The sequence below is a fragment of the Musca autumnalis genome, unplaced genomic scaffold (genome assembly GCF_047663935.1).
Source record: "Musca autumnalis isolate F117 unplaced genomic scaffold, ASM4766393v1 scaffold_2, whole genome shotgun sequence".
Classification (NCBI taxonomy): domain Eukaryota; kingdom Metazoa; phylum Arthropoda; class Insecta; order Diptera; family Muscidae; genus Musca; species Musca autumnalis.
This window is the reverse complement of record NW_027411755.1, coordinates 161152874-161165789: the sequence shown is the minus strand read 5'-3', so window position 1 is coordinate 161165789 and position 12916 is coordinate 161152874. Positions and strand designations below refer to the sequence as shown.

At 37.6% G+C, this 12916-nt stretch overlaps 1 protein-coding gene across 1 annotated transcript in view; it reads left to right on the top strand.

The window, feature by feature from the left end:
- Positions 1–12916, top strand: part of LOC141394798 (uncharacterized) — a 161178-nt gene that overhangs the window by 120566 nt on the left and 27696 nt on the right. The window lies entirely within an intron of this gene.

The window sequence follows — 12916 nt, the reverse complement described above, 5'->3', positions numbered from 1 at the left end:
TTTACCGACAGAGATATACCCTCAGCCTATGTGAATTGAAAATTTTATCTACGGACAGATCATATGTATATAGGGTGTTTTCCAAATTATGTGACCCTTTATGGACATTTGAACTTGCCAACAAAATGTGGATAAGAATTAAAATTTAAAAGTGTTGCGAAGACGGTACTTGAAGGAATGGACCGACATAGTACATTATGGAAGTGGATCTTATTTTGGGAGTCATATCTTTTCGATAGATATCGGGCCCACTAGTCATTTCGTATAATTTTTGGACCAGTATGCCAGGAAGCATGGACTCATCCACGGAAAACATAATTGGATGCTATAGGCAAGACGACCCAAATCAACATCTGGTGGATATGCTTGAACCTCAAAGGGAGGTTTATCTTGATCTGGAAAGGGAGGTCCAGAGATATAAAAGAGAACCCCCAAATCAACGTTCTTTGAGAGATATTCAAACTGATGCGGTTGCCGAGGCTTTACAAACCTATAGTGCGAATTTCGTCCTCGAAGATCACCCACCACCCGTGGCTTCGAAAGAGCAAAAGCCGCCAAGGCAAACGAGAGTCGTGTTGGCACAACTAAGATCTAGTTTATGCAGCTGCCTTAATTCTTACTGGGCCAAGATAGATGGCACGCAGAATATCTGCCCAGCATGCGGCACCGTCCGCATACTACACGGCACCTTTTTAACTGTCCAGCCAACCCGAATAACCTAACTCCACTTTCACTTTGGACTAATCCTATTCAGGTGACGTCCTTTCTAAACTTGGAGCTGGAGGCAGAGCCGAATCAATGAAATGAAGACATACACTTATATGTAAAAGCTGCTACAACAACAACAACTCTCAAGGTAAAACCTGAGCAACTACTGCAACGAGAGCATCCAGTACTCCTCATGCAAACGGTCCACTGATAACATGAGGAGGCAACCTGTTGCTGTTCTTAGGGCGACGTTAGGACAGATTGTACTATTGTTCAATTGCGTTGCACTTATATTAGACACACTGGTGCATTATATGTGGTCAACAAGGTTTTTTTCTGCATCCAAATGCTGCCGGCTAGAGACTTGGGAACTTGTTCATACATCTCAGCTTGTCGCGCTTGAACATGCTGGCGAATGTACCCTAGAATCTTAGGGTAGTCAGTGGTCAAAATTCTGGTATCATCGACCAGGACATTCAACTCTGTGTTCAACATCGCGGTTCATGTGTTGAACAGAGTGGTCGAAGACTTACTTGCGGATATTTGCACATACCTCGCGTGGAAAAGTTGATCAAACAAGCGTTTCGCCTTTTAACAATAGCATTAGGGATAGTTCCGAGACCAATAGTGTACAATCAAGCGCATACCTAACAATTACAATGCCGTATAGGGAGGGTGGAATATATTGAAGGTAGAGGTTAAACAGTTCCTGATTTATCACCTCACCTTTAAGAACTCCCTCTTCCACTATACAGGGCTTCCACCTGATGTTCTTGAATTCCACGTACTGCTGGTGTCCACATATATTGATGAAACATCTTTTAAAACTTGGCTGGAGGGTAGTCTGCTCGATCCTCAAACAATGTGAAGTGCTTGGCAGTATCAAAGGCTTTTGATAAGTCGACCGCCTGCAGCACTGTCATATCGCACGGCTTGTCTTGGTCGACTTCTCGACTAATATCTGTAGAGATTGCGTTGTAGTCATGTGCTGCTTACGGAACCCATGCTGATGATCGGAAATTGGATAGCTATTTCTAATGCTGGAGAGAAAAAGAAAAAGGAGAAAAAAACCACGAGAGTCTTTGCAACAGGATTTACCTCTGCTGGCATCCATGCCTGGCTTTAGTAGGGGGATCACGCTGCCCATTTTCCAGAATTCGCATACGCGAAGAATGGCTAGCGATAGAACTAAGAACTTTGGTGTAAACGGAGATATCATTAGGGCCTTACGCTTTGGATGATTTAGCGTTCCTTTCACTCCCGGCTGTGCTCGATTAATCCTCGGATTAATGAGCATAACTTCACCAAACGTTACGGAGGTTCTTGTTTCCTGGGTTCAAGAGTTCCCCACAATTTACTAATCCCGGTTCCACTGCTGCCAATTTTCAGATGATCGCGCCACTTGATTAGCTTTGGCACACCTATGAACAACATCAACCTATGAACTTTAAGTACCTTCCGACTTTCGGTATTTTGAAGATTTTAGCTACAATTTTTAATCGAACTAGTTGTAATTTGTCATTTAAGGTTCCTAGAGGTCACAAAACTTCTCCAACAAAAATTATCCACATAGGTCTATGTTTTGGTATAGCTCCGGTATAACGGTACCTCCCAATTTGTGGTATTTTGAAGATTTTGGCTACATTTTTGACCGAACTATCTGTAATTTGACATTTGAAGATCCCAGCGAACACAAAACTTGTTCACCAAAAATTGTCAACATATGTCTATGTTTTGGTATAGCCCTCATATAACCGTACCTCGAGACTTTCGGTATTTTGAGGATTTTAAATTTGTATGTATAGGTCCACGCCTTCGTATAGCCCCCATAGAACGTTACCTGCCGATTTTCGGTATTTTGAAGGTTGTAGCTTCAATATTCCACCGAAGTAGGTGAAATTTTTTACCTAGTAATCGTTATGAAATTTATCGGTATAGGTCCACGTCGGTATAGGTCCACACCCCATAGGACGGTACCACTCGATTTTCGGTATTTCGAAGGTTTTAGCCTCATTATCACACCGAAATGGCTGAAATAAAGTACTTAGACTTCGTTGGGAGTATAAATTATTTCCCCTGAAACTTTTTGGTATAGGTCCACGCCTTCATACAACCCCCATAGAACGGTACCTCCCAACTTTCGGTATATTGAAGGTTATGGCCTCAATATTCTACCGAAATGGCTGAAATTTGGTATTTAGTCTTAGCTGGAGGTATAAATCTCTCCACCTTAAATTAGTAGGTATAGGTCTACGCCTTCGTATAGCCCCCATAAAACGTGACCTCCCGATTTTTGGTATTTCGAAGGTTGGTACTTAGTACCAAATTTGGTAATTTGGAATTTGGTACTAAGTAATCGTTGGGGGTATAAACATTTTCATATAAAATTTGTCGGTACAGGTCCACGCCTTCATAAAGCCCTCATAGAATGGTACCTCTCGATTCCCGGTATTTTGAAGGTTTTTTTTCCTCCGAAATGACTGAAATTTGGTATTTAGTTTTCCTTGTTGGTATAGGTCCATGCCTTCATATAACCCCCATAGAACGGTAACTCCCAATTTTCGGCATTTCGAAGTTTATGGCCTCAATATTCCTCCAAATGGTTGAAATTTGGTATCTAGTCTTCGTTCAGGGTATAAAACTTTCCACCTGAAATTTGTAGGGGTATAGGTCCACTCCTTCATATAGCCCCCATACAACGGTAACTCCCAATTTTCGGTTTTTTTGAAGGTTGTGGCTTCAATATTCCACCGAAATGGCTGAAATTTGGTATTAAGTCTTCATTGGGGGTATACAAATTTCCATATGAAGTTTGTCGGCATAGGTTTACGCCTTCATATAGCCCCCATAGAAATTTTGAAGGCTGTGGCCTCAATATTCCACCACAGAACGCTACCTCCCGATTTTCGTAATTCTGAAGGTTGTGACGTTAATATCTCACCGAAGTGACTGAAATTCATTATTTAGTCCTCCTTGGGGTTATTAAATATTTCAGAAGAGAATTATCAGTATAGGCCCCACAGAAGCGTACCTCTTAATTTTCGGAATTTTGAAGGTTTTAGCTACATTATCCTACCTAAATATCGGAAAATTGGAATTTAGTCTTCTTTCCGCCAGAAATTTCTCGGTACAGATCGACATTGTGATGCAGCCCCCATAGAACGGTACCTCCCGAATTTCGGTATTTTGAAAGTTAGCCAAATTGGTTTACCGAAATTGCTGAAATCTCATATACGAAGGGAAACTAATTGTTTAGTTTTACTTGAATACAACTCGTGGTAGAGGGTATAACACGTTCGGCCCGGTGGAACATAACGCCGTTCTTACTTGTTATTTTTTGATTAAGTATTCCACGTTTTCGACATAGATGTTATACATCAGATACGTATGTCAAATGCACAGTTTGTGATCAAGGGTCTTAATGGAAAAACTAAGTAAAAGGTAATATATCCAGTCAACAAAGGTTGTGACATCCTAATGGAAACCTCCACTCCACTGTCACTTTAACCTTGCCTACCACGGAACTTAATTAAAATTACATTATAATTGTTTATTTAACCACAAGCTATAAATAAAATAAACATTGATAAGTATGCAAACAATACCTTTCGTTCGTTCCTTACTTCCATATACCCAATTGACCAATTACCTTAGCTCCCCCAAACCATACCACAAACATTAGATATTTCCCAGCGTAGCAAATCATCGAACAATATTAATTCAACCCTATTCATAAATCCATCAACAATAACCGCAACCTTTTCCGTAGCTACAGTAAAGGAGGGGAAACTCCAAAAAAAAAAAAAAAAAAAAAAAAAAAGAAATATAAAACGAACATACATACATTTCATTATTGCAAAACAAAGAAGGGAAGAAATGTTACATTTCTTTCACATCCAAATTTTATGTAACTCATGAAAATCCCCAAAATAGCCAACCAACTTTACCCCTCGGAGGCAAAAAAGAAACACACAAAAATCAATTTTCACGTTTTGTTTTATGATTGTTTTTCTTTTAATACCTTTCGTGTTCAATGGTTCGTTCATTCATTTCCGGTATATAGTCGATGAAAAAAGCACTTGACCACATTTTCATAAGCTGGTTGCGAATGGAGCGTGAAGTTTTGGTCTTAATAGATTCTTACCGTTAGATATGAAATTTAATAGAACATCCATTTGCTGTTCTTTGGAAAAAAATTGTGTTTTTCTTCAAAAAGGGTGTAAAGTAGCTCCACTAAATATGGAAATCTCTGCAGTACCCTTTTCTGTATGTTCTTAGTCTTTCGACCCTCTTAGTTTTGCGGGAAATATTTTCTTTACACGTGACTATTGATACATAGCCAAGTGGAGTAAGGTCTACGTAATATACCCTTACTTCGATAATGCCCATATGCATATTAATGTTTTCTTTTTTTCTTCTATACTATTCAAAAGGGGACTTTTCTACTTCACAACGAAATTATTGTTTATGAAATGAAGGGAATCGAAGAAAGAGTAATGCAGAAAAAAACAAGGAGAGAGAGAAAAAAAGAAAATAAAGTAAATATTGGATGAAAAAGGTATCAAGCTATTCAACGTTATAATAATGTAAGGTGCAGGATATGTTCTTGGCGTTGGTGGTGTCAACAATACTGAAAACAATTATTCCACAATCCTACGTTGGCCGGTTCTACATGCCGGTTAGACACGGACTAATCTTCGAACAGGGGCCTCACCTCAACAATTTTGTTTGTGTTCGTTTACTTTTTCACCGTGGAGTCTGAATTTTATTCCAAAATGCCTGCTGCGAGCTCTTTTAGCCTGTGCCGGAACAGAAAAAAACCGCGGGTCTTGAATCTGTTCCGTTTGCCAGATTCGCATACACCATACATCAACTTCGGTCAGATGTAATGGATGTAGGAAATGAGTGCACTTCACTTCTGCTTAGGTCTTAGTCGTCTCCAGGGCTACTGCAATAGGAGTTATGTTGCTGCTTGCTGCGCCAACTCATAAGTTGCCTTGCTCTGACCACCTTCTAATCGTAGTCTCCGTTAATAGATCATCCGTGTTCACACTTTTGAACCATGGAAAAGCTGATTGGCAAGGGTTCAGAAAAGTTCCCCATCACCGCTTCAGAGAATTGTTAATTCCCTTTGATCTTCAGGTAGCTGATAGAATTTTCCGGGACAACATCACAGTTGCAGCTGCTCGCTACATACCTGTTGGTCGAATAACCGAAATCAGACCATATTTCACAGCAGAGGCTTCTATAGAACTTTGTGAAAGAAAGGGTGCTTCTATAGACCCTTTATGAAAGAAATGGTGCTTCTATAGGCTCTTTCCGAATAGAGAGAGCTTCTATAAACCCTTTCTGAAATAAATTATGTTTCTATAGTCCCTTTCTGAAAGAAAGGGTGCTTCTACAAACCGTTTCTGCAAGAAAGAGTGCTTCTGTAGACCCTTTCTGAAAGAAATTGTGCTTCTATAGACCTTTTCTGAAAGACAGAGTGCTTCCCTAGACCCTTTCTGAAAGAAAGGGTGCTTCTATAGACCCTTTCTGGAAGAAAGGATGCTTCTATAGATCCTATCTGAAAGAAAGGATGTTTGTATAGACCCTTTCTGAAAGAAAGAGTGCTCTATAAACCCTTTCTGAAAGAAAGAGTGCTCTATAGACCCTTTCTGAAAGAAAGAGTGCTCTATAGACCCTTTATGAAAGAAAGAGTGCTCTACAGAGCCTTTCTGAGAGAAAGAGTGCTCTATAGACCCTTTATGAAAGAAAGAGTGCTCTATAGACCCTTTATGAAAGAAAGAGTGCTCTATAGACCCTTTATGAAAGAAAGAGTGCTCTATAGACCCTTTATGAAAGAAAGCGTGCTTCTTTCTGAAAGAAAGGGTGCTTCTATAGACCCTTTCAGAAAGAAAGGGTGCTTCTATAGGCTCTTTCTGAAAGAAAAGGGGCTTCTATAGGCTCTTTCTGAAAGAAAAGGTGCTTCTATAGACCCTTTCTGAAAAATCGGAAGGTACCGTTCTATAGGAGCTATATGAAAACCTGGACTTATACCGACAAATTTCAGGTAATAAATTTAGTATCCCAAACGAAGACAAAATAGCAAATTTAAACCATTTTGATGGGATATTGAGGCCACAGCCTTCAAATAACCGAAAATCCGTTCTATGGTGGGTATATGCAAACGTGGGCCTACGCTCATAGCTCGTCTTGAATATTGTTTTACTCTAATCGAAGACTAAAAAATCTGGCAACCCTTGTGAAGTAAAGATCGTGATTTTTGAGAGTGCTCTGACAACGATTTTTAAAACAAAAAATTCACTGTTTGAAGCTCTTAAAGTGTTATTCTCTTGAGTCTGCTAGTTTTATTGAGCGATACCCTATAACGTTTTTATCAAGTATGTCAAAAAACTCTCGCCGCAGTTTAAATATTCAAAAAATAATTTGTGGTCATTGTAAAGCAGAGATCAAAGAGGATGAAGATGACATACAGTGCGATAACTGTTCGAAAGTGTTTCACTATCGTTGCACTGCTCTAACTAAACAACAGTACAATGCATTAGTTGACGATAAGAGCATTGAATATAAGTGTCATAATTGTAAACAGAGCGGAGAAATGAATATACAAAAAGAACTGAGTATAATAACAACAAAGCTGAGTAAGCTTGATCAGCTGGATGAGTTGACAAAAAGTGTTAGCTTTCTGTCAAAACAATTCGATGAGATGATGAAGGGTGTTAACGAGAATAGAAAAAGGATTGATGAAATTAAAAAAGAAAATAAAAACTTGAAGAATGAAGTCGTAGAATTGAGGAATGCCGTAAAAATATTGAATGATAACCGAGTAAAGAAGGACTTGGAAGTGGCAGATAAAACAGATGCGTCTGAGGTTTTCAAAAATATAATGAATGAGGCTGGTGTTGTAGTAAAAGATGATGAAATTGAAGATGCCTATTTTTTGAAAAAAAGATATAATTCTGAAATGTCTGAATTGTCGAAGCCAAAACATATATTGGATCTCGATACAGTAGATAATTTACTTGTAGAAGCCTCCACAGCTAAATCTCGTGGAAGATCACAAACCAGACACGATTCCGAGGATATTGCTGAGGAAACCAATGATCAGTATTTATCTCCAGGCAATTAGTACAGCATGGTGGTGAAAATTTTTGAATTATTGTCTATTAAAACGTTATTATGAACTCTTATTTTAATACTTTTTTATCTTTTGAAAATTATTTAATAAATCAAAAAAATAATTTTTGCAATATTGTATCAATAAATATGAGAAGCATTTCGTCTGTCAACAAGTTTAATCGGTTCAAAAATATGATAACACGATTTCCTAAACTACCGGATATTATATGTGTCCAGGAAACCTGGTTTAGTAAAGAGTTACTCCAATTGTATCAAATAGCAGGATATACCGCCGTTCACTGTTGTCGACAAGATGGCTATGGTGGAACCACTATCTACTACAGAAATTATTTGTCATATACTGTTGATGTTTGTCATAGCGACAATTTCATTGATACGATTGCTATTTCTCTGAAAAATAAGAAGATTAATGGAAATGAGCTAAGAATTGTGTCTTTCTACAGATCGCAAAAATGTAGCACAAATTCGTATTTGGAATATTTGGAAGGTTGTCTGAATAGATTTGGTCGGTCGCAATGTATTATGGTGGGTGATTCAAATTTCAATATAGAGGAGATGGCGCTACATACTCAATTGGCAAGCATTCTTCAATGTTACAACTACCGGAACTGTCATGAATTTATCACACGCCCAAGTAGTGGTACATGCATTGACCACGTTTATAGTAATGTGGATATATCATTATTGGTTAATTCGGTGGAATGTGAGTTTTCTGACCACAACCTTATATTATGTAGTTTTGAAAGCAAATTACATAGCACACAATACACATATGTCAAGAAAAAATACTGTAATTATCAACAGGTTAAAGCATATTTTTCTGAAGCTATAAATTCATGCGGTATTGATGACTATTCCTCTGACAATATGGACACCATTGTTTCATGTTTCTCAGATGCTATTGAAAAATCGACATATGATTCCGTAAAAAAGATAGATTTAAAAAAGAAGATCGCTCCTTGGATAAATTTAAATCTACAAAAACTTATCGACCATAAAAATAAGCTGCTTAAACTAAGAAGGAAGAGAAAGAAAATTTTCAATTTGGAAGAAAACATAAAAAGGTTGAGTCGAGTGATAAAAATTGCTTCTAGAATATGTATGGATGATTACTACATAACAAATTTAAGTAAATTTCAACATGACTCAAAAAAATGTTGGCAATTTTTAAATCAGAGCATAGGGAGAAGTTGTACGGATGCAGTTGAACTCAAAAATGAACGGGGTGAACGTATAGTAAATGATAAAGAAAAAGCTCAAAAGTTAAATGATTATTTTATCAAGTCTGTAAATGATTTGAGATCATTAACATCTGATACACGTCATTGGAATTTTTTGAGGACACTCTGTCGTCATAGAACTCATTTTGAGCTAATAGGAATTGGTGATGGTGAAATGTTGAGTGTTATAAGAAGTCTGGATAGAAATAAGAGTAGCGGCAGTGATGGCATATCAACTGCAGCAGTTGCAGAGTGCAGTGAAATTTTATGTCCACACTTAGTGAAAGTCTTTAACGATACCATTCATTCGTCTTTGTACCCAAATGCTTTCAAGTTGCACAAAATCATTCCTATACCGAAACAAAAGAATGCTTATTCGGTTGAAAAATTCAGACCTGTTTCAGTATTACCAGTTTTTGACAAGATTTTTGAGAAAATTATTGCCACCCAATTGACAAAATATTTAGATGATAATTGCCTGCTGTTTGATAATCAGTATGGTTTCAGAAGTGGATGTGGAACCGATGAAGCGGTTATCAACGTCGTTAATTATGTGTGCGACGGTCTTGATCGTGGTTTTTCTGGAGTAGCTGGGATTTTTTATGATTTTTCTAAGGCGTTTGACCTTGTGGACCATACCATATTGTGTGAAAAACTGATGTTTTATGGAGTTTCTGGAAACGAGCTTCAGTTATTTAGAAGCTACTTGGATAATCGTAAGCAGTATGTTTCTATAAATGGAGTGCACAGTAGTATACAAAATGTTGTGTGCGGGGTACCCCAAGGCAGTGTTTTGGGCCCATTGCTTTTTAAAATATATCTAAACGATATAAATAACCTGACGCTATCGGGAAAACTCTTTATGTATGCTGACGACCTTTGCCTTCTCTATCCATACAAACATGAATTTATTTTGAAACAAAATGTTGAAAGAGATGCTACATTTATTCTTGAATATGCTAAGATAAATAAGCTTGTAGTCAATCCAAATAAAACAAAGTTCATTATGCTTTCATCAGGTCATATTAACAGCGAGAGAACTTGTTAAATAAACGTTGGTGGTATCGAAATCACTCAGGAATCATATGTAAAATATCTGGGAGTTCATATACAGGAAAATTTAAATTGGAAATATCATATTGATTACCTAAAAACAAAAATATCGCCGGTCATAGGTATTTTGTATAAAATGAAGAACAAACTCAACATTAGAAGTAAAACCATGATATTTGAATCCCTGATCCAAAGTAATCTTAATTACATGGCAATTATATATGGATACAAGCCGAATCAAGAACTAAAATCCCTACAAATTCTACAAAATAGAGCATTGAAAATAATCCATAATTTACCTTTAAGATTCTCAACTGTTTCATTTTACAGAGACTTTGGAAAAAATATTCTGCCGATATACGGCATTTACAAGATGCAGTTACTTCAATATATGTACAAAGTCTTACATAATATCGGCCATCACACCATAATGCTTAGACATTTACAACATTCATACTATACACGGAACCATGCAAATCTTCTTACAGCAAGATGTCGTTTGGAGCTAACCAAGCAGAGAATAGAACACATTGGTTGTCTTGAGTATAATAATTTACCAATGTCCATAAAAGAAACAAATTCCTTTTCACTCTTTAAAATAAGACTTAAAGAGTATTTAATACAAAACATCGAAATGCTTCTCATATAATAAACAGAAAATAATATTTCCTAAATAATATATGAAGCTTATTAATTTAAAATTATTTATAATTAATATTGTTATACATTGTTAATTTTGTTGCCAGATAACCTCAATAATGCCCTTGTGGCGCTGAGGTACATATTCTATTGTATAAATTTTGAATTGTATAAACAATAAAGATTACAAAAAAAAAAAAAAAAAAACTAAATTTCATCCATTTCAGTTTGATAATGACACCGAAAATCGGGAGGTACCGTTCTATGGGGACTCCATCAAAGCGTGGACCTCTAGTTCTGTAGCCCCAATTCAGACCAAATTTCAAATTTTAGCCAATTCGGTGGGATATTGAGGCCACAACCTTGAAAATATCGAAAGTCGGGAGGTACCCTTCCCTCTATGGGGGCTATATGAAGATGTGGGGCTATGCTGACACATTTCTGGGGAAGAGTTCTGTAGCCCCAATAAAGACAAAATGTCAAATTTCATCCCTTTCGGTGAAATATTAAGGCCACGAACTTCAAAATATTGAAAATGGGGGGCTACAAAATCTTCCAGACCCGATCTTTTATAAAATAGGGATCAGACGTATGTTTTTATTGCTTGAACACACAGTCTTATCACATTTGTTGTGCACGGGACATGGGATGTTCACATTCCAGCCAGACGGTGATACCTAGCTGACGCATACACCTTGTCAGAGTGTTTGTTGCTTCCGGTCTTGAACAGTTCGGCTGGCAAGCTATCGGCCTGTGGCCTTATAATTCTTCAGCTTGTGCATTGCTGTCTTCACATCATCTTTGCGGGGCGGTATAGATTCAATGCCATCTTCTGGGACTGGATCTGTAGTATCTTCGTCATCTTCGCTAGTATTGGATACCAACAATTTGGAATAATGCTCTCCATATCCTGAGCTCTCTACATACATCTGTAACTGGATTACCATACTCGTCTCTACAGGAAGGTTGTGCCTGTACCAAGCCAACAGTTTTGTATTTCACTCTTTGGTATAATTTTCCGACTTCATTCTGGTTTCTGTACGTCTCGATTTTTTCACACATCCTCTTTTCCATTTCTCTCTTTTTACTGCGGAAAAGACATTTTTCCCCTCTCCTTCTCACCAGATACCACTCTCTCGTGCACTACGGATAGTAGAGTGGTATATTCTCCTCATCGGTAGAAGCACGACACTCCTGGTCATACTAAGGATTCCTTGGTGAAGGTTTCTAATATCCAAGTATGGATATGGAGACCATTTGCATGCAGTTGGCAATACTTTCCTACTGTGTTGAAATGTTATCGGTAGGAGGAGTGGAAGCAATTGGTCAAGTTGAGTGGAAGCTGCTATCTATTGTGATTGAAGCTTGCCGATGTCCAACTTCGGTATTGTTCCTGTTCCTACTTAGTTTGCTATGTATAATCGGACACGTACCTTTTCTACAACAAGGTGTTAATCCGAGTCGATGTTTGGTTCGCGGAACTATCTAGCAACCAACGGAATTAATTAAAGGATGACCAGGTGTTTTAAACTCCGGATAACTAGAAATTCGCTACCGACATCATCACCTTTAGGTGTTGTTGTTATTCCTTTAAAAATGCATCGCCCTGTATGGCAGTAACTTCGGTCTTGCACTTTGAAATTATATCTGCCAATGCGTAGATGGCTCTTAACAGAGAACGAGTTCGAACATTTGAGGTGCAGATGTGCAGGTCATAGCCCTTAAAACGTTTGAGGGGTGCGTTTTTTCTTTGTTTCTTATAGTACGATATTTTTTGGGTTGAGATATTAACCCGACGCACAGTGGTTTAGAATCGTTTTTTCCTGATCACAATTCTGTAACTTTTGAACGGATAGAGATATTTTCATGTTTCTTTTTTTGTTAAACAGATAACACAATCAGCTTTAGGACGATTTATGAGCGGTCAAATTCGGTCTGGTAGTTACAGAAAAATTCAAGGTCAAACAACGTCTTTCTACAGAAATTTTCAAAAATTACGTATTTCCCAAAAATGGGGAAAATGTTCGTATTTTAGGGGAACACCACGCCCACACCTTCCAATATTTTGACCCAATTTTTTGGTTTCCTTAGTTTCAATATGTTTACTATCGAATCCCATATAGGAATTAAATATCTTTGACAAAACAACATTT